At 31.6% G+C, this 21,090-nt stretch overlaps 1 protein-coding gene across 1 annotated transcript in view; it reads left to right on the top strand.

Annotated features, from left to right (window-relative positions):
* LOC124372638 (PCNA-associated factor-like) overlaps window positions 1-16,865 on the top strand; it is a 44,650-nt gene extending 27,785 nt beyond the window's left edge. Inside the window, exon 4 of the mRNA XM_046831041.1 lies at window positions 16,726-16,865. The gene's annotated coding sequence lies outside the window, so the exon portion shown is untranslated. The remainder of the gene's footprint in view (window positions 1-16,725) is intronic.
* The last annotated feature ends 4,225 nt before the right edge of the window (window positions 16,866-21,090 follow it).

The following is a 21,090-nucleotide window of genomic DNA, read 5'->3' as shown; positions in this document are numbered from 1 at the left end:
TCAAGCATATAATTTTTAGAAAACATATATCAGCATAGACCGAAATATACTACCGTAAGTCCCCCTGAGAGTATCATGGTCGGTAACGTCAAAAAAACCGTAATTAAACAGAAACAGAGAGAAATATTATGTTCATTTCACTCAACGGCGGTAACTGCTTTTCGAACAAATAAAGAAAGGCAAAAATTGTCGAGGCATTATTAGGATTAGGATTTGGATGAACAAAATGTATTATTGTTTTAAATTAAATAGTGTTTTTATGGTAATGGATTTGAGTAGGCCTAATGTATTCTAGTCTAGTAACGTACAGTAGATTTTACGTTATTCAGAAATGTACTATGTTCTCAATATTTAAAAAATCTTGTGTTATCGATATATCAAGGTTAAAATTGAATTTTTTTTAGGATTTGAAAGGCCTTACTAATCTTAAAATCACCTAAGAAAACAGCTTACATATTTGAGGATAGTAAAAAAGTAGTCCAGTTAAGGAATAGACAAAAATATGTTGTTTGACTAGAAGAAGACAAGAAGAAAGCTGGGTTCAAACAATTCGATTTTGTAGAAATAAAATTAACTAAATATACTCGTATTATAATATGACAGTTAACAGATCTAGATTGAATACTATAAGACTCGACCTGTTTATCTGTAAGTCTGGTCTAAAATCACAACACAGTGACTTTAAACCAATGTCACTTTTGACATCAATAGATCAGATTCTCGAGAAATGTGTAAAAATTTCAGTTACCGAGTTACCTAAAGCAATTTCACATTGTACCTAACGAACATTATGGTTTTAGAGAAGAAAAAAGTACATCCGATGCTTTAATTGACGTTACTTAGTTAATTTCACATACATAAAAAACACGTTTATAGTGACATTCCTAGACCAAGCTATGGGTTTTGATTTCGTTAATAGAAGAAATCTCATTATAAAACTGGAAATTACTGGAGTTAAGAACCACGACGTGGTGTATCTGCAGGAATTATTGCAGTACAATTATCTTTTTACAATTTCTGTCAGTCAAATGTATGTATGTATTGTTTGGAAACAAATAAATTAAATTAAATGAAATTTTTACTGGAATAAAGGTAATTCGAATTATATGTAGCCGAGCAGTCCATAAAGTTAGTATTATAGTTTTACTATAGAAATTTCTTTTAGATCGTGCGAGATAAATTCGTTGAGTTTAAATTTCTTACATATCACGTTTATATCACGAAGATTATGAATTAGAATTAGTAACAATTTTCCAAGTTGCAATTAAAAGGGTTCCCACCTGTCAAAATCTACTCTATGTTAGTTAAAACTTCTTTAAACTAATAATAACTATTAAAATTCTATTGGGCCATTGAATTGTAAGATATAAAGTATCTTGAAGTTTTTGTCTATTAATAAAAAAAATATTAAAAAATGAGCTTCTTACAAATTGATAGTCAAAATGAGTTTTTTTTAATAGTATCTAATAGTTTAGAAGACATATTAACGATTTAACGATTTCTCTAACGATCTAACATCAATAAATCGAGAACACTACTCCAATTTTTATTATGCATTGTTTTTCGTTAATTTTCTTACTAAAAAACTATCAGCTTTACTTTTTTAGCGTATCAACGTATTTATTTCTAAGGAAAATGAAAAATAAAATGCTTAATTTGCTACGAAACAGATTTACAAAATTGTTGCATATTCAGTGCCTGGGGAGGAAGTATCATCGTATATCATCTCAAATCTATCTTATTGTCAGATCTCAGTTTGATGAGTAATAGTTTGTATAAAAATGTAAATAAAAAGAGTATCTAATATGACATTAGAGTCTGTGGCATAATTAGAATATTGAAATTAAAAATCGTCAACAAACTAAATATAGATTTTTTTGTCCATTTATATTTGTATATGAGCATTAACTTTTATGGTGGTTTATTTCCCTATCACCATAAACGTGTTTGTGTCACACTTTGTGTGTGGACCCCAAACCTAGACAATGGAGGTCAACCACTCACATACAAGGCGGCGGAAGAAAACACATAAAATTACTTATTTTTTGGTCTAAAAATTTGTGCAGTTGTATTTACAGTAAATATATCCTTTATAATGCCTTCGTATTAATAGTATATCGGAAAAATTTTAACCTATATTGGTTAGAATATAATTTAATTATACTTTATAATCTGTCCTACTGTGATATTTGAAATTGCAGACTTGTCCTTAATTCAAAAATATTTGCCTTAGTGTGTCTTTCTCTCTAGAAGGACTTCCTGATACTTGGGACTCTTTACAAGTCAGGTCAGTCCGGGCAGGTAGTCCCCGCGGCGCTCGGAGTATCGATTTAAAATAGGACTCACAACACAGGACCCTGAAATGGTCAACCCAGGCGAGCCACACCGCCCGGTTCAGAAGGGCCGGTTTTTCGTCGTCGGCCTGTTATATAACTGACCATCAGCGCTTTTGGCAATTTGGTTGAAATAACCACAAACGCACTCTCATTAAAAATTCATACCATTGATGTAAAAAGGTACATGCACAATCAGCCACGTTGTTAGTATAAATTTCCCACGAAATGAGATCAACCCGGCGATTGCCTCAGTTTGAAAACTACTGCCGCCACGTTTAGCCTTGTAGTTTGTTTACCGTATGATGGTTGTTCCAGATCAGTATTCCAAGAACGCAAATTTAATAGAATAGGCATTCCAAACTGGACAAAGCCTTCCCCTTTTCGTTAATATGTTCAATAGACTGTAATGCCTCTCATATGAAGGCTAATTTTAAACATATCTACTGCCTTATTGAATAAAAATAGCGGACAACTTAACGCGGCTACTTTCTTCAAAGGTCGCTTTCATGGGGTACCAATCCCTCTTTAAAAAAATATATATTAAAGAGCCTTCAGTTTCGTCATTAATTTATATTTGCATCTAGATAACTTCATTGATTTAAGAAGTAACGCTAGTTGGCTTCCGGCCACGCATCTGAGTCAGATTTTGCCATGGGGCCTTGCATACCAATTTTATACCGTCTACATAGGTGACTAATCAATACTAATCTTATGAAACAGAATAAGAAGGAAATTCGGTATAGAGAAGAACGATTGTACTAATACACGATGCAGTGGTCCCAGAGGAGAATTGATTTTGCGCTATTATTACTTGAAAGTATTAGGTCCGGCAACGAATACGCTAACACTACAACTAGGTCCGGCCACCGTACTCTGCTGCATTGATATCACATTGAAACCTCATGAAAAATAAATTTCCCCTTTAACTATAACCAAAAACCCCCTTTTGATATCAAAACCATGGTGTTTATATAATTTGCGGCGGTGGTCAGAATTTTAATGACGGTAAGTTTATGGCCGTCCAAACTGATATAGCAAAGGGCACCGATGGTCATTCTTTACTGAACAGACGATAGCAAAGCCGAATCTTCCGACCATTTATGTATACAACTACTAGATAGATAACTGTGCAATTTAAAATTTGTCTTGCCGACTGGGACCTTTGCATCTACCAGACGATAATAAGACGGCAGCTGCAGTAATTACTTATGTTGTGATCGCCTCGTTTTTTTGTACTCGCTCAGTCAGGTACGAAGTTTATAGCCTACTGAATGTATGTTTAATAATCATGTATATTTGTTACCCGGTGATAAAAGGTTTAAGTATCATGAACTGAACATGAAGAATTAAAAATGATGAGGAAATCAAGAATTGATTCACTTCTTCTTGCTGTTTGACTCAAATGTCACATGTTTTAACGATACACTTGTCACATCCGCTCGCAAATTATAAAAAAATTCATTCCTATTCGAGGGTAGGCATAGTTGGTACTTTTATTCTAAAATTTTTTTTACTATAGGAATTCACTCATTAGTAAAATATTTTTAAACTATTTGTAAATAGTGATTTATTCAAAGTTTGATTAGTGTTAAAAACAATCGTTTTCACGGAAAAATATTTATTTGAGATAACTACATTTTTAGTTATATATTATCCAAATACTACTACAAATATTGATTACATTAAATAAGTGCTAAAAATGGATCTTTATAAAGCAAAATTATTTTCCTAACTCGTAAATGCAATCTGTTTTTAAATGTAACACGTCATTCCCAGTTTAGGAATTTGTACAAACTGTGCAGGATGAATTAAAATCACTAATGCCTCTAAAATCAAGAACGGTGAAAAAATTGCCAGATAAGTTTTTGCAATAAACCGTAATCAATCGAACATAATGTGAACACCTACCAACCACTCAGTAGCTACTCTCTCGTTATAAACTATAAAGATATTGACGGTATCTAATGACCTCACTTCCATATTAAACTCCCGGAATTATGAAAAGGGCTCTGTTCACACAGAAGATAAATTTAAACAATTGCAGTTCTTCCAGAAAACAGCCTTCTGAATCGTTCTTTGCCGGCCCGAACCTAGGGGCAACTATTTATGCTCGGCGCAATCTAGCAAAAGTTTGTTCCCCATAAGTTTTAAGAATGGCCTACTATGGCCTAATCCATCCTCATTTTGCGTATGGAATAAGACTTTGGGGAAGTTGTGCAAAAAACAAAATGGAGCGCGTCTTTAGACTCCAGATAAAGCTGTCAGAATCATTGAAAATTGTAATTACAGAGAGTCGTGTAGGGAATCTTTCAGACAGTTGAAATTGCTGACTTTGCCCTGTTTCTATATTTTTGAGGTGATCATGTACTGCAGATCAAGGTGCATCTTGATTCGTGGCAGGAACGTTCATCAATATGACACTAGAGGCAGGGGAAAACTTTCGAACTCATCAACGCAGATTGACATTAGCGCAACATCTACCGCAAGAATTTGGTGTCAGATTAATCAACAGGCTCCCTGAAGAAATCCAAATTTCCAATAATCAAAATCAATTTATAACGCGTTTCAATCTCCTTTTGGTGTCCCAAGGCTTTCTACTCTGTTGATAAATTCATGATAAGCCGCTGGGATATTTGAGAGTGCTGGATCTGAGGTCAATACGATTGTGTCTTGAATGATTGCGTGAATTGTGAATATGAGGTTGCGTTAATGTGTAGATAAAATCGTGTAAATTTACTTTGACTATTGGCTATTGCGATACGATTTAAAATGTTTTTAAATAATGCAATAAAGAGATTATTATTATTATTTTATTAATGTTTATAGGTCTGACAAAACGATTTTGTGAATTTTTGTGCTCTTAATTGTCCCAGCGATTCATCATAAACTCGTCAACAGACTAAAATGCCTCTGTCACCAAAACCGTTTTTGAACTGATCTTTAATTTTTTTTTCATTTTGTTTTTTAATACCTTCAGGAAGACCCATTAGTCATTAGTCCCACACCAACTTGAGAAGGTAACTTTCTGAAAACATTTCTTCTGTGTTGTTGGACTCGAAAGTTATCGAGTTTACCTCTACTCCCATGATGGTGAAAACCCCCCCCCCCCCTTCGAACAAAGCGCACTTTGATCTGGAGTAAAGGATCACCTTGAGAATATAGAAACAGGACATAGTCAGTGGTAACCCGACCTACCTAAAAGCATCTCTGCATGACTCTGGCTCTCAAACCAAAATCATTCTCACAGTTCTTTTTTGGAGTCTGAATACCTGTTCCAACTTGTGTTTTACACAGCTACCCAGAGCAAAATATAGCGTTTTCAAGACTCTGATGGAACAATACTGTGCCAAGTTGCGAAGAGCAAAAATTTCTGATTTCAATTTCTGCACATGCGTGGTCGATGCGATTATCCCAAGTCAAACCCCGATCTAGCTACATTTCAAGGAATTTTGTGGTTTTTGAGTTTTTGTTGTTTACATGTTTTATACTGTAAAGTTTCATTAAATGTAGAATACAGTTGGTAGTGCTAATATTGACAGTGTCCTGCACTAAGCGCCAAAGAAAAAAATTTTACTTTTCCTGTAAAGTGACGAGATAAGCCAGGGTCACAGTGGTCAGCTAGGCGAAAGACTCAAGAGTGTATGTCAAATGGTATTTTAAAAACTATTTTTTAATTTGTAAGTAGCAGATTTGAGAATGTTATTGTGTGATAGGAGTGATGGCACAGTTTCAAGTCTATAATATTTATTGAGACAATTTTTGAAGGAAAACTGGTAATAATGATTTATTAAAATGTCCTTAATACAAAAGCAGCAAAGTATGGTATTGTTTTTGATGGGAAATGATGGGATTGAATTTAAAACCTTTGATAAATGTTTTATAAGAATTAAATATTAGAGTAATATGAAATATTATTATATTGTTTTACCGAGATTCGGCCGGCAAAGCAGATTCGGGACGACTCAGACGAATTTCCAAAGGTTTCATATCGGTTTGCTTCCGGAGTGAAAAACTCGTAGAATCATCTATTAAAGTCTATAGTTTTTATATTTAAATACATCTATGACCTTTTTTATTGATACAAGAAGCCAATGTAGTTCCTAAATCTAGCAATAATACTAAATATGATTGTACAAATAAATTGAGAACAAGCAAAGTGATTTCCTTCCTCTTTTTAATCAGCTTTCATTGCGCCCTCTCATGAATGACGTGGTTGGTAAAGTCTATCAATACATTAGAACAGCGTGTATTAAAATTATCGCATGGGTATTGAATTTTTTAACGATGTTTATGACACTGTAGATAGGGAAAAGTGCGTTAGCTGAATGATGAAGAAGTTAATATCTACGCATGTCAATAATTTAACTGTAATTAGGATTTTAGTCCAATGTAAATTTTCATGATAGGCAGGAGTTTGGAAAATGATTGTTTTATGACACATTTTTCATTATATTGCTATTTAATTAGCCAATTGGAATGGAAACATCATGTAAGTTTATGTTATGTTAGGCCAACGGTTTTCAATGGTTGACTGTTCTGAGTGGCGCGTTTATTATCTGGAAAGCGATAGCGTGGAGTTATAAATATTGTTAAAACCTTTTCGAGCAAAATAAAGAGTATAACAAAGAAATGCTAATTTTCCACAATATAAAATTCCTTTGATACATAAAAAACATCATTGTAGTAATTTAGACTAGTATGCACAAGGGAGCAATTTGTCAGGCCAAAATATTATTTTTGAAAATGTTGAATTTATTGTTAATTAAATAAATTTACCCTTTCCTAAAAATATTACAGCTAACAGCTAAGCATTCACGATACAAATATTTACTTTTTGTATGTTGATAACTTCTTCTTTAGTTATTATTATTTTTATGAATATCTTGCCCAAATAATTACTTAATAGAAAAATATGAGGTATTATTAATCTATAGTATACAATTTTGTATACAAGTTTTGTGTGCAATACGAAACAAAGGTATTAGTGTTATTACCACTCTCTGGCTAGTGGCTAACCAAACTCTATAGAGTGACAAAGACCATCTCTCGGGGGAGAGAGAGCGAGCAGTCGAATGGCAAAGAATGAACATCCGCCCCGCTGACCAATATAGTACTCGTACTAGCACTACGACGCGACAATAGTATTCCTGTCCGGCGTGCCTTGACCGTGGTCAGCACCTCCTGCACTTGGTCAGGGATTTCATTCCTGAGTTTTCATAAAACACTTCAATAAACTAACGCTCGCTCCCACGTAACTCTATGTTGGCAGCCGATCTTTAAGGTTGACTTTTTGATTATTCCTAATACTGCAATTTTGGGTATTACAAAAAATTTTCAGATTAATCTCATAACAAGAACTAAAAACTGTTGATGATAAAGATATGAATTTTTAAAATTAGGTGCAAGTAGTCTGGCTGAATAAAATGTCATGAATTTATTTATAAAACATTTTTAACTATTTAAATAATTTTGTTAAACATTTTAAAGCTATATTTAATCTTGACAAATTTAATTCACTTTTCACTTTTTGTCATCGGCATCGGTCGTTTAATTTAGACACCATCACAAACATTTTCTCATTTAAACATATATTCAATTAATCGTAAAAAATCCTTTAATATTTCTGTATCCCTATATTATTAACTTATTCTCTTACGACTTATATTGAGGTAATATGTGAAAAGCTATTATATGTGTTGCCTTTGTTAAACCTTCTGTTAATGCAGAGTATAACGAGACCTCGATTTTACAAATGGACAATGTAGAGTGTGACAGATTTGCTGAGTCTTCTTATTATTCTACTTGTAGATATCTATGATTTGATGTAACTCATTATGTAGTGAGGAATTACTTCCTCCCATGTTTAGTAACTTTAAATTAGTATTTAATGGTTTTCTTGCAATAAGACGGTAACATTTATATGTTATTTGGAGAAAGGAATGCAAGATGATCGTTGGACAAAATGCAGTTAATTATAAACGAAATGGGTTAAGTGAAAGGTTAACATCAAAAGTTACAGTATATGTTTAACATTTAATGGTAAATAAGAAACAGTATTGTGCATTGGCGTCCCGTAGCGTTTAAATGTTGATAGGGTTTAAATCCAATCAAATAGGTCTCAGTTCCTTATAGGACATATTTGGTTAGGGATCATAAGTACTATCAGACACAGAACTTCGTGACACACTTTTAAGAACGCCTTGCTTTTAGATTTATGCACCAGACTTAGTGCAAACAAATATTCTAAACTCTATGATGGAAGCAGTGATTTAACGCGATTTACTGAGTGTTTATTCCATCGCATTTACATAACAGAGCTATATACATAATTACATAACACAACTATATACGAAAAAACTAAGGCGCGGCGTTGAAGTTTCAAAATCAAGCAACATTGGAAACCTCTTCTATATTTATCCCATAAGAGTATATTTAGCTGTTATTACTGTGTCGTGTAGTGTTTCAATCTATAGAAATATATTGAATTTGTTTTCATTAAAAATTACTAAAAGCTAATTAACATTCTTTGCAACGACTTGAGCAAGGTATTATTATCGTGAGTATGAATGTGAAAGAATTGGGGAGGGAGAGTTTATTTGGCTAGACCCCCTAATCAAGTGCAATGCACATATGAGTAAAGCAACCTTATTCGGCTTAAGCATTAGGTGTGTAAAAAACGTTGAAATTTATTAAAAAATATATATTTTTTTAAACCTTTTTATCGGTACGTTCACACCATTCTCTATTAGGGGCGGTTCCCTAACACAAAAGAAATTTATAATGATGATCATAAAATAATCAATGTGCAAAGTTCGCACCTATAATATTTTACAACAGTTGACATTTAAGAGGCTCTTTTAATTAACTAATTTTTGTAACTGTAGAGACGGAAAATGGGAATTTTTAGCTATTTTATAGACCAGTAGGGCGTAGCCCGAAGAGATTTTTTAAATAAGAATATGCATATATTCATCCAGGGAACCCTAAGAATGTCTACGTAAAATTGCAGTACAATGGGGTTAAATAGTTAAAGCGTGAAAGCAAAACAAACAAAACATAAGCACTTTTCCATTTATAATATTATTAATACTTTCATGTTATATCTAGGCATAAAAATCATTGATAATAAGGATAATACATTTTACCGTACATGCTAGAAAAGTAGCTTGTGGGAATATTTTTATTTTATTCATAATAAAATTGTTAAATTATATTTTATTTAAATATAGACATTTTTAAGATATGTGGAATTATAAATAAGTAATTAATTTATGAAATACTTTGTCCTTTCCTGTAGTTCTAAATTACGTACAAAAATAAAATTTTGATATCCATCGTTTTTTTTGGTCCTAATTTACGAACTTGACAAATATTTTATACATTCAATGTATGTAGGTCTTAAAAGCCATTAATAAAGCTTTATATCTACGAGAGTGGAATGAAAAGTTTCCAAACCTAACAAACATGACATCATTTGTGAAATAAAAAAAATCAACATAGTATCCTTGTCACTCTCTACACTTCTATCAGCGATACCATCTCTGTAAACCCGTAAAAATTGTACTCGGAATATTTTTCTGAAAAATAATTGTTTCACGAAGGTGATTGCCTCTTCATTAGACGATCATCTTTGTCCTCCGAGCGCAATTTTGAGATGAAGGAACGAAAAGAATTTGCTTGGGATCGGAGGTGGTGAGTAAGACGGATGGTTTATGCAGTTATACCCGTATTTCCAGGATTTTCGCCATCATAACCGCTAAGGGACGAGAAGGTTCGTAGCCTTGGTTGAAAACATTATATTCTTTTTATAACTAATGTGGGCGTTTATTTAAAAAATTTCTACCTTTACCTTGTCAAGTAATTATGGATAGTATGCTCCTGTAATGGTTTTCTTTTTTGAAGCTAATCGATTAAATTAATTCTATTTAATATCGCATAAACAGTCGTTCATCTCTTTCCCAACCAAAAAAGTAGCATTTGTTCTTTTTTTTGAGTCGGTTCCCTTTAGTATTTTTCTTTCGGGTGTATAATGGTGTAGTCAAGTTTTATCTACAGTAATTAATCAGCGCATTTGGATTATTTCGCCTAAACTGCACGAGAGAGCGTTGGATATGTTCGATCCTAAAATCTTTTTGGTCTAACGTGAGCAAACGCGACATTAAAACGCGCGGACAGCTTTTTCATGCCTAAATGTTGATTTAAAATGTGATAGACACGTTCTTTAGAAATATAACCTGTGATATATTTTTTCACTTTAATTCGGTGGTCGTCTAAACACCATTTGGTTAACTTTGTCGATGATTTCATGGGTAGTTGCAGTTTTTTGGACGTCCCGAACGTTAATCGTCTCCCAAGATCCATTTTTTAAATGAAGCGGCCCAAAATTTCACTGAGGTAAATGATTGTGCAGAGTTTATATACACAGAATCCAACTCATTTTTTATTTAATAAGGCGTATTGCCTTTCAAACACAAATTATTAATGGCAGAACGATAATCGTTTCCATATCACAAAAACACTCACATCAACTCCACTCGAATGTTACATAAAAAACGGTGCGTCGAAAATACTCGTAGCTAAAACTTTTTTGAGTAACTTTCAACAGACGAAATTCAGTATCTTTTGTTAACGAAGCTTCCATCGTCACGTTCAGAAAGCAAACTTTTCAGACCACCCTCGTATATTATTAACCAACTCCGATATGTTTAATACAGAATTAGAATGTGAAAAGATCTATGTTCCTTTTATATACCATCTTTTAATGCAGAGTATAACGAAGAGTTATACCATCTGTGAATGTAGAGTGTGAACAGACCTTAGCTACATTTTATGGTTTTATATTATGCTATATGGAAATGTGCTTTGTGTAAATATCTCATTGCGTAATACCAAATATTTTCTTTCCAAATTCAGTTAACTTTAAATTAGTGCTCAGTGGTTTCTTGCAATTCAAACATTTAATATGTAACTTGAGGAAGTAAATTGTTTTAATGATTGTTAAATAAAATACAACCATAATCAGTATAAGCTAAAGTAGTGAAAGACTAACACCACATGTTTACATTCGATATTTACAAATTAAAGGGCCAATAAAAAGGGGTAATATAAGAAACAGTATTGCGCATTGGCCTTCTGTATTCTTAAAATTGTTAAAGGTGCCAATGACCAAAAAAAATAGGCGAATTTAATAAAATAATAACATTTGTGCGCATTTATTTCTATAAAACATTTTTGGGAAAAGGAATAAATTTTAAAAACTTTACAATTAAGTGCAGTACATGAGAACTAATAATATTTTATAAAGATCAGCTCAAGATTTTGTCCACAATAAATTGAAATGTTAAGACCTTATTTGTATAAACTTGGTATAATGTTTATTTTTTTAGCTTTTAGTGAATTCAACTCCCTTCAATATCACATAGTTATAAATTTAATTTTGTATGGCAGGTTTAATTATGAAATGTACAACTTTTATTTTTCCATCTCATTCCGTATTTATAATTTTAGGAGATAAATACGTTGCTTGGTTATCTTATAGTATAAATTGGTAGATTTAATTCAGCAGTTATTATGGAATTAGTTAGGCCTATACGTGTATACATTCCTGGTCCCCGATCATATTCGAACATTAGTTTAAATTTGAAACAATTCTTAGATTTAAGTTCATCAATTGATGATTGGTGTATTATTTTTAAAATATTATTAATGTAGAAATGTTTACATTCTTTTAGTGTGTTAAGGTGATATAAGTGATGTAGATGTTAAAAATTTTAAATAAAAAAAATACTTTGAAGAGTGCTATAAAATTTGTGATGTTCTAGCAAAATAAAACTGTTATTTTATCTATTTCGAATCCATTCGCTGATTTGCTGACCACACAACTACCCAGCAATAATTGAGACGCTTGAAGCATAGTATTCTCCGTGTTTAAACCAGGGCACTGTCAATTAAACTGTTTTGTTAAATTTACTACAGGAACGCGACCCATTAACAAATTAAAAAACAGTATTATGACAAAAATGCCACAGTATAGATACATTTTTACTTACATTAAAACATGCGCATTACCATATCTATTAATAATTATAAATGGGAAAATAATTTAAAATGAAAATTTAGAAAATGTCATTATATTGAATTACATGTTTAATATTATGAAATACAATAAATGTCTGTGGGTAATAAGGAGGCCACAGTTCAGATACAACAGCAATTTATGTTTTAATATTAATGATTATCCAAGAAATTCTGTTACATTCACCTAAGGTAATATTATTGGTTACCTTAAAATTAAATAAAATATGTGAAATTAATGCTTTATAACTTGGAGTTTTACAAACGAAAGGCAAGTCCAGGTCCTGTTTAATAATTTACAATCAAAAGGCAGATGCAGGTCCCTTCCCCTCTTTCTCCCACCACCAACCACACGACCCGCGGACCAACATGTACCGCTTGATTGTACGGTGTATAAAAAGGTACCAACATGGACCGCTCATTACACGCGGACCAGCATGTGGACAAAAGTTTTTTATATATAAAAAAATATTAGCATACATTTATCAAGCAAGTTATAAAACATAAATGTATGCTGAGAACAAATTCATAATACAGTTATATGATGGTTTAAATAGGGGGTTTGATGGACCTGCATGGGTCGCTGTATAACACAGGACCATCAAGTGCCTCGTTTCCGTAAATATATATATATAGAGGCTGTATACAGTCATAAACTCTAGTCTTTTAAAATATAACTTACATAACTCATCTTTTTTGAGTTTTAGAATCACCCTAATTGCCTCCTTTTGTAGACGTAAAATTTTTATTCAGGTTTACAGCACTTGTTCCCCCATACACTTCAATCCCATATGCGATATGTGAATGAACCATGGCATAGTACACTGATTTTAAGGTTTGTTTATTACAAAAAGGTGCTAGCCTTCTTAGTGCAAAAATTCCTGAACTTATTTTGTTACTTATTTTTTGTACATGGAATGTTCCAATTAAGTGTTACTATCTAAATGTAGCCCTAAAAAATTTAGTTTTCTTTATCCAGGGTTTTCATATTAATTTTGTTTGACTCAATATTTTTGCAAGTAAACTGTATAAAAGTAGTTTTATTATCATTGAGTAAAAGATTTCTGTTATTTAAATAACTATTTAACAATGAAACTGATTCTTTACATTTCTTCTTAGTTATACCTAATTTCCATATCGGCAATGCACAAGCTTATATCATCAGCATACAAACAAATTTTACTATTCTCAATTATATCATACAGATAATTAGGTAAACCCCCCAAGTAGCACAAGAACAGGAAAGGGCCTAATATTGACCCCTGTGGACAGAGTAGGTCACATTTTCTTGTATGAGACCTAACATCATGCTGATTATTTTTATTAAAATACCTTAAACATTAACAAAACTGTTGATGGCCTTCCAAGTACGACAATCCAGCTAAGCTCTTTACCAATGATACCATAGCTTTTTAATTTTTCTAGTAATATTTTATGATCAGCACTGTCAAATGCTTTGGTCAAATCTAGGAAGGTGCCAACAATGTATCCCTCATCTAAGTTCTCTAAAATGTGTTCAATATAATTTCTTAATGCTGTTAATGTGGATCTATTTTTTCCTGTTATCCATGTTGATCAATGTCAAGTAATTTATTGTTTTCAAAGTAGTCAACTAATTGAATCAACACATACTTTTCAAGTATTTTAGATAAGGACGGTTGAATAGCCAATGGTTTGTAGTTAAGAGGATCAGTACAATCCCCTTTTTTATTATACTTGGTATTACTTTTGAAACTTTTAATTGAGAAGGATATTATTCCAGTTATGAGTGATGCATTAATTACATGTAAAAGAGGTTTTAATTAGTGGTAATTTCGCTTCCTTAACAATTTTCATGGGTATGTCATCATACCCTGCTGACCACTTAGGTTTTATTGAATCAATTATCTTATGTAGAGTCTTATCATCAATTGTGTTACAAATAAATCTGAATTCCGTTACTTGCTGTATCGAATCCTCTGTTTGAACATTCATTTTTACTTAGATTAGGAATAACATGAGTATCAACCATTTCAACAAAATTGTTATTAAAAATATTTGCAACTTTGTATGGGTCCTCTATAAGAATACCATACCTTTTTAAGTACAATATTAGGTGACTGCTTTTCTTTTTTCTTTTTTATTTCACTATTAATGATATTCCAAATTGTTTTGTTAACATTAGTAGACTTTTTTTTATTTTTAAATCAAAATGTTTTTTCTTTTTACATAAAATTGTTTTTTTGAGGATATTTTTATGTGCTTTCATAGTTTTTTTTGTAGATTTATATTATTCTTATCTTTCCTATACTGCTGATACATGTCAATAAGCTTATCATGCTCATTAACAATTTCATCATCTACCCACTCTTTATTTTTGGTTTCCTTTTGTAATTTTAGTCAGAGAAAAATGCAAATCAAAATAATATTTGAGCAAGTTGTAAAAATAAAGAAACATCTTCAACAGAACTTTGGTAAAGTTCGGTCCAGTCTTGTTTCTCCAAGTCGTCTTTAAACAAGTCAATTTTATCTTTTCCATACCTCCTGCCCATTACTGTATTTTTTGTATTATGACCTCTTTTATTATTAATGTTTACTATTTTAAAAAGTTGTGCATCATGGTCCGATAGAGCAGTTATCAAACATTCCACTTCAAAGGAATTTTCGTCTAGGTTTGTGATGAAATTATCAATAGCAGATTCACATGTTTCTGTTATTCTAGTAGGTATTTTTATAGTATATTTAAACCCATGCATATTGATAAGACTAACAAAGTCTTGTTTTCTTTCTGCCCTCCCTCAAAACATCCACATTAATATCCCCACCTATTAAAACATTTTTGTTGATTTTACAAAATTTCTGCCAAAAATGTGTTTAATTTTTCAAGAAAAATGTCTATTTTCTCAGAGGGTGTTCTATAGAGTCCAGCCACAATATAATTTTGTCTGGTTCTATCTTAATTTCTATAGTACATGACTCAAAAACTTTATCCTGATGTAAAGTGTTTATAGCATTAACAGACATTTTTTCACACTACTTAATTTCTCTGATACTAGTATTAAAACCCCTCCCCCCTTACAAGAATTTCTTACATACCAGTTTACGCAATAATAGCCAGGTATTTTAATTTTTATCTATTACATTTTCGTTTAATTTGTGTTCTGTTAGAACTACTACATCAGGATTTATTTCCTGTAATGTAATAATTAATGTTGCCAATTCTAGATTCCAAATGTTGGATGTTTTGATGGAAAACAATTAAGTGATTTGGTAACATATTCCCTGTATTATTATTATTTTTAGATGTATGATTAGTGCCCAATTTTCTATGTCTGTTAGAATTGATGCAGTTATTATTTATGTTAATGGTGGGAACCCGTTAGATCTAAAAAACTTGAGCCCTTATTCTCTATGTCCACAGTCTTAATTAAGCTTGACATTAGGTTATTCTTAGGTTGGCTTATCCTGCTAGTAAAAAAAGATTCCAGTTGCTTAGGGCTAATACTAGAGAGTTTTCTGAACCTAAAAACATCACTTCACTATGCCCCCGTACTGACTTTTTTCACGCCCCCCTCCACACAACACACCACCGGTGACAACACCCGATGCAAACCTTAGAAACCTCGGAGAAAAGTGATGGATTTTCTTTGCTGTGACCAAAGAGAGTAAATTTTGTGACGAAGATTCTCTGCAAAGCTGTTTAAATATAAATTCATAATAATAAAACAAACATCAATTTAGAGATATTGAATATATAACAATATATACATAGTTAATCTTTATATAAACGTATATATTATATATATATATATATATATATATATATATATATAGGATTTCTTGAAAACTGAAGTGATGTTATATATATATCAACGCCCATCAATCAATATATATATATATATATATATATATATATAAAACATCACTTCAGTTTTCAGAAATCCTCTCATTGTTATCTTTTCTAATTTAATTACCTAGCTAAGTAAATTGTAATTGTAATTCTGATGTGTTAATAAGTTTACATGAATGTAATGAATTATCAAGATTTGTATCTCAAACAACCTTAAAACCACCACTGTCCACCTGTTTCCTATACCACTCCCCAAAATCTCTCTGGATCTGTCTCTGTGCCCCCACATTTACACACAGAGCAGTGCTGATTTGGTTTAAGAGACTTAATCGTGATGTTGATTGATGTAATAAAAACATTTGCAGTTACGGAATAATATACTTAAAAAAAATAAGAATACAATATTTTTATTTTTAATAATGTACAATATATACAAAATTGTTGATATTTTGTTTTATTCTAATTAAAGATTTATTTGTGCTTAGGAGAAGTTCAGGAAGCAGATGGCAATGAAGAAGACGACAATGAAAAAGAAAATTGTATGGACACCTGAGTTGTTTTATAGTTTTTTTTGGTCCAAATTGTATTATTCCTGTTTTATATTTATAAATAACACTTTTTTAATTTTAAGTTTAATTATGTTTATAAATAACACTTTTTTTTAATTTTAAGTTTAAGTTACAAATTGTTGATCCACAATGCAGTTTAACTCTTTCAGTGCCAGAGGTAATTTTTAATAATATTCACTGGTGCCAGATATTTTTTTCACATGTGTCAACTGTTAGTGCTATGTGTAGTTAAAAATAAGTAATTTTTTCTTTTCACTCTTAGTTTTGTTATTTTTTACACTATATTAATGATTTATCTATATAAAATATATACAGCCGCATATGTAACCTGTTGACTGACTGACTGATAGGGTATACAAAATTCTAGCCAGTAGTCTTCTAGAAGTGTTGGAAACTACATTTTGAACGCTTGTAGCTTTTTTTTTCTAAAACCCCCTTGAAGAGTCTGAAATCCGGAAATTTTTAAAAGTATTCATGAGCTTTCACACTTTTTACTATTGCAGGCCTCTCTTTGAAGCCTGATAGCGGGGCGAACCTGTTAGAGCTAGCCAGAATTTGACGAAAAATCTTTAAGTTGGGAATGAATTGAACAAACTACAAAAAATGTCAGTGATTTTTTTCTATCTCAATTGGATTGGCTGCAAAATGTGATTATGTGCCAAATTGTTTAAATTTTCACATGAGAATTTAGTGGCCAAACCGTTGGTTGTAGTCCAAAAACAAATTTTCAATTGGAATTAAGAAAACAATGCGAACTACAAAAATAGGTCTACCCTCAATGATTTGGCTGCAAAAAACGCGTTTAAAATGCATTAATTTTTGTAATTTTTACATGAGAATTTTGTTTCTGAGCTCGATTGCAGCTGAACCATTTATTGTAGCTTAAAATAAAAATTTCATTTTAATTATAAAATAGTGTGATATATGAAAAAGAATCTAGTTAATTTATGCTCTATCTGTATTGGTTTGGCCAAAAAACTTCTCTTTAAATGGAAATATTTTATAATTTTACATACAAATTTTGTTTGACATATATATACTAAGAAAAATTCATGCCAATTATAGTGTAATTGAAATTTATTTAGTGTTATAGAAATTTTATAAACATTTCACTGTTCATTAAATGCAAAAAAATAATTAATGATTGTATGGCACATTTAATATACTTTTTCTTATAAAAAAATCAGTTTGCAATGATAGCAAAATTTTGTTGAGAAAATGATTATAATCTTTATCTTGCGACTTGGAGTGTTGTTTCTTCAACGTGAAAGTAAGATGTTGGCAAGTTGAGTGTAGTAGTTCAAGTGTTAAAAATTGGATGTTGGCACTAATGGGTACACTCTAAGGCATTACTTATTTTAATTATTTATCATGTTACTTTTTTATTATTAATACTTTTTTAATTTTATAGTAATGTAATCCTTTGGAATTTTAATTCAGTTTATTGTATAAGTTAATAATTTACCGTAATTTTATCAAACTATTTACTGTGTATGATAAGATGTGGAGTGGCAGAGAGGGATTGATAGGCCTAACTCCGCCTCTTTTTTATTTCATTTCGTTGTAACATGAGTATTATAAATAAATAAAACATTTGAGTTATTATATTTGTGTATCAAACTTTTAACCCATAATTTTTTCCAAAACATAGTGTACTATTTAAAAATTTTAATTTTTACAAATTAAAACACAGGATAAATTGCATAGTTCTAAGAATCACTATTTTGTTTTAAAAATGTTGTAAACACAAGGAAAAAATAAACAAGTAAGGAATTCAGTTTCTTAAAAGCCCTAGTTTTGACATAAACAATGCAACAATAATAAATAAAACTAAAAAATAACTGAGAAGGTTCAGTCTTGAATGTTTTAGTAAACATGATTTTTGTATAAGTTCACTAAACATATTGCAGCCCAGCCTGATATAGGCTTCTAAAACACCTGGTTCCAAACATTTATTTTCGTAAATTATATTTATTTGCATGAAACATGATATGACATAAAAAAAAATCATGGCTTCATCATAACTACAGAGATGTCATGCCTTGTACTGACTAATATGGTGATGAAACTATTAATATATGGTATGTGTTGCTTTGATGCAGTATTATAATTGCTAAATGTAAAATTTCTATAAAGCAGAAAACTTTTTATATAAAAAGTTGTATGGCCTGTTAGTGATGCATGCAGCACACAATGCAGCTGTGTATTTCATCTGATGTTAACAATAATTAAAATGAATTACAAGTATTATAAATAATTGTAAGCATTACACTTCTTGGTATTATAAAACAGGAATTCTTTAATATTGCATTATTAGTAAGAAATTTAGTATAAACCATTTTTGCAGGAATTTCAAAAGTTTAAAGATTAGTCCTTGTGATATTATTTTTTCTTTAGAGTAGGAAGGATGGTGATGGGTAAATCTATTAGCTAATAATTCATTATTGCATCAATGGACCTTTGTTTGGTGTAGTTGGGTTTTCTCTACTTGTACTTGGTTTCTTTAGTAATAGCAAATGTTTGAAAGAATGATGCGAATATACAGTGTCGGATTTAGGTTACTAGTAGCCCTAGGCCAAATTAACCGGAAGCAGCCCTCTAATTGGAACTTCCTTATATATACAAGGGTGAGTCTGACCACCCGTGTAGTATTTACAGTTGTCTTAATAAGTGAATTCCACACTTTTTCTATCTCTTTTGTCCATAATTTGGCCTCTCCGAATCCGTTAAACATTATTTTTAAATTTTGAAAAATGCCCCTAAAGGGCCCAAATTGGGGGGTAGGGGTGCTTTTTGGGGAATTTTCAAATGTAAACATGGGTCGTGTGATACCGTATATCAATTTAAAGGTCTAATTACACCGAACATTTTGGCGCAAACAAAAGTGAATTATCTTCAACCGTATGTACAGAGTGAACCAAAATGTTCAAAATGAAGCCGAAAAACTGAATTACGTATGTCTGTTTACAAAACGTAAGAAATCATTTTTTTTTTAACAAACAGGTTTTTTTGATTAAATAAACAGAATTTGTTATGAAATCAGACCAAAATTCAACATTCTTAAATTTTGAATATTCAGTTTTTTCGGCTGCCATTTTGAAACAGTAAGAGATAGGAAAAAAGTTAAATACAAAAAAATGTTTGTTTTAAAAAGACCTTTAATTTGATATAAAATGTATTATATGTTGCTATTTAAGAATTTTGAGTGTTAGGATTTTTTGTATTCTTAAATTTTGAATATTTTTGAAATTTAGAAAATCCAGTGAAAAATGCCCGTATTAGGTATTTTGTTGAAAAAATAGGTCAATAGCAAGTTAGGAAAAAAAATCTGGAGCTGTTCCGTATTGTAGGTAGGGTAACACAGTACTTTATTTTAAAGTCCTATTTCAAAACATTTTGGTACACCCTGTACATACGGTTAAAGATAATTCACTTTTGTTTGCGCCAAAATGTTTCGGTGTAATTAGACCTTTAAATTGATGTACGGTATCACACGACCCATGTTTACATTTGAAAATTCCCCAAAAAGCACCCCTACCCCCCCAAATTGGGCCCTTTAGGGGCATTTTTTCAAAATTGAAAATTTTAACGGATTCGGAGAGGCCAAATTATGGACAAAAGAGATAGAAAAAGTGTGGAATTCACTTATTAAGACAGCTGTAAATACTGCACGGGTGGTCAGACTCACCCTGTATATTACTATGCCTCTAGAAAAGTTCTCTATAAAATTAAAAAATACCTTTATAGAGAAAGAATATTATTCAAAAATGATTTTCTAATTGATGCAACCTTCATTGAATAAATTACTCTCCAACCATTAAAAAACTTTTAAATATATACGAGGGGGTACCCAAAAGTAACCGGAATTGTATTGCTGGCAGCCGGCAGCGTGTAGTACACATTCCTGCCACTAGGCGTGTGTCGCGCAACCCATTTCGAGCTCAGTGACCCCAGTTCCGTTGTCCTAGTGCATTCTGTTCGTTCGTAGTGACTGTTTTCGCTAACCCTGTTTTGTTCTTGTTTCGTTTTTTTTTTGTCATGGCAAGTTTAAGTGAACAACGTGCAGCTGTGAAAATTTTGTTTTTTACTTGGTAAAAATGCTGCAGAAACTATTTTAATGTTGAATACAGCTTACAAAGATGATGCTATGGGGAAAACTCAGGTCTATGAGTGGTTCGCTCGATTTAAAAATGGCGACATGTCGGTTGAAGACAACCTCGTTCTGGACGTCCATCAACCTCTCGAACGGACGAAAATTTTTGAGAAAATTCGTGAACTTGTG

This window comes from Homalodisca vitripennis, unplaced genomic scaffold (genome assembly GCF_021130785.1).
Source record: "Homalodisca vitripennis isolate AUS2020 unplaced genomic scaffold, UT_GWSS_2.1 ScUCBcl_3695;HRSCAF=9377, whole genome shotgun sequence".
Classification (NCBI taxonomy): Eukaryota; Metazoa; Arthropoda; class Insecta; order Hemiptera; family Cicadellidae; genus Homalodisca; species Homalodisca vitripennis.
This window is presented reverse-complemented; position numbering and strand designations above follow the sequence as displayed.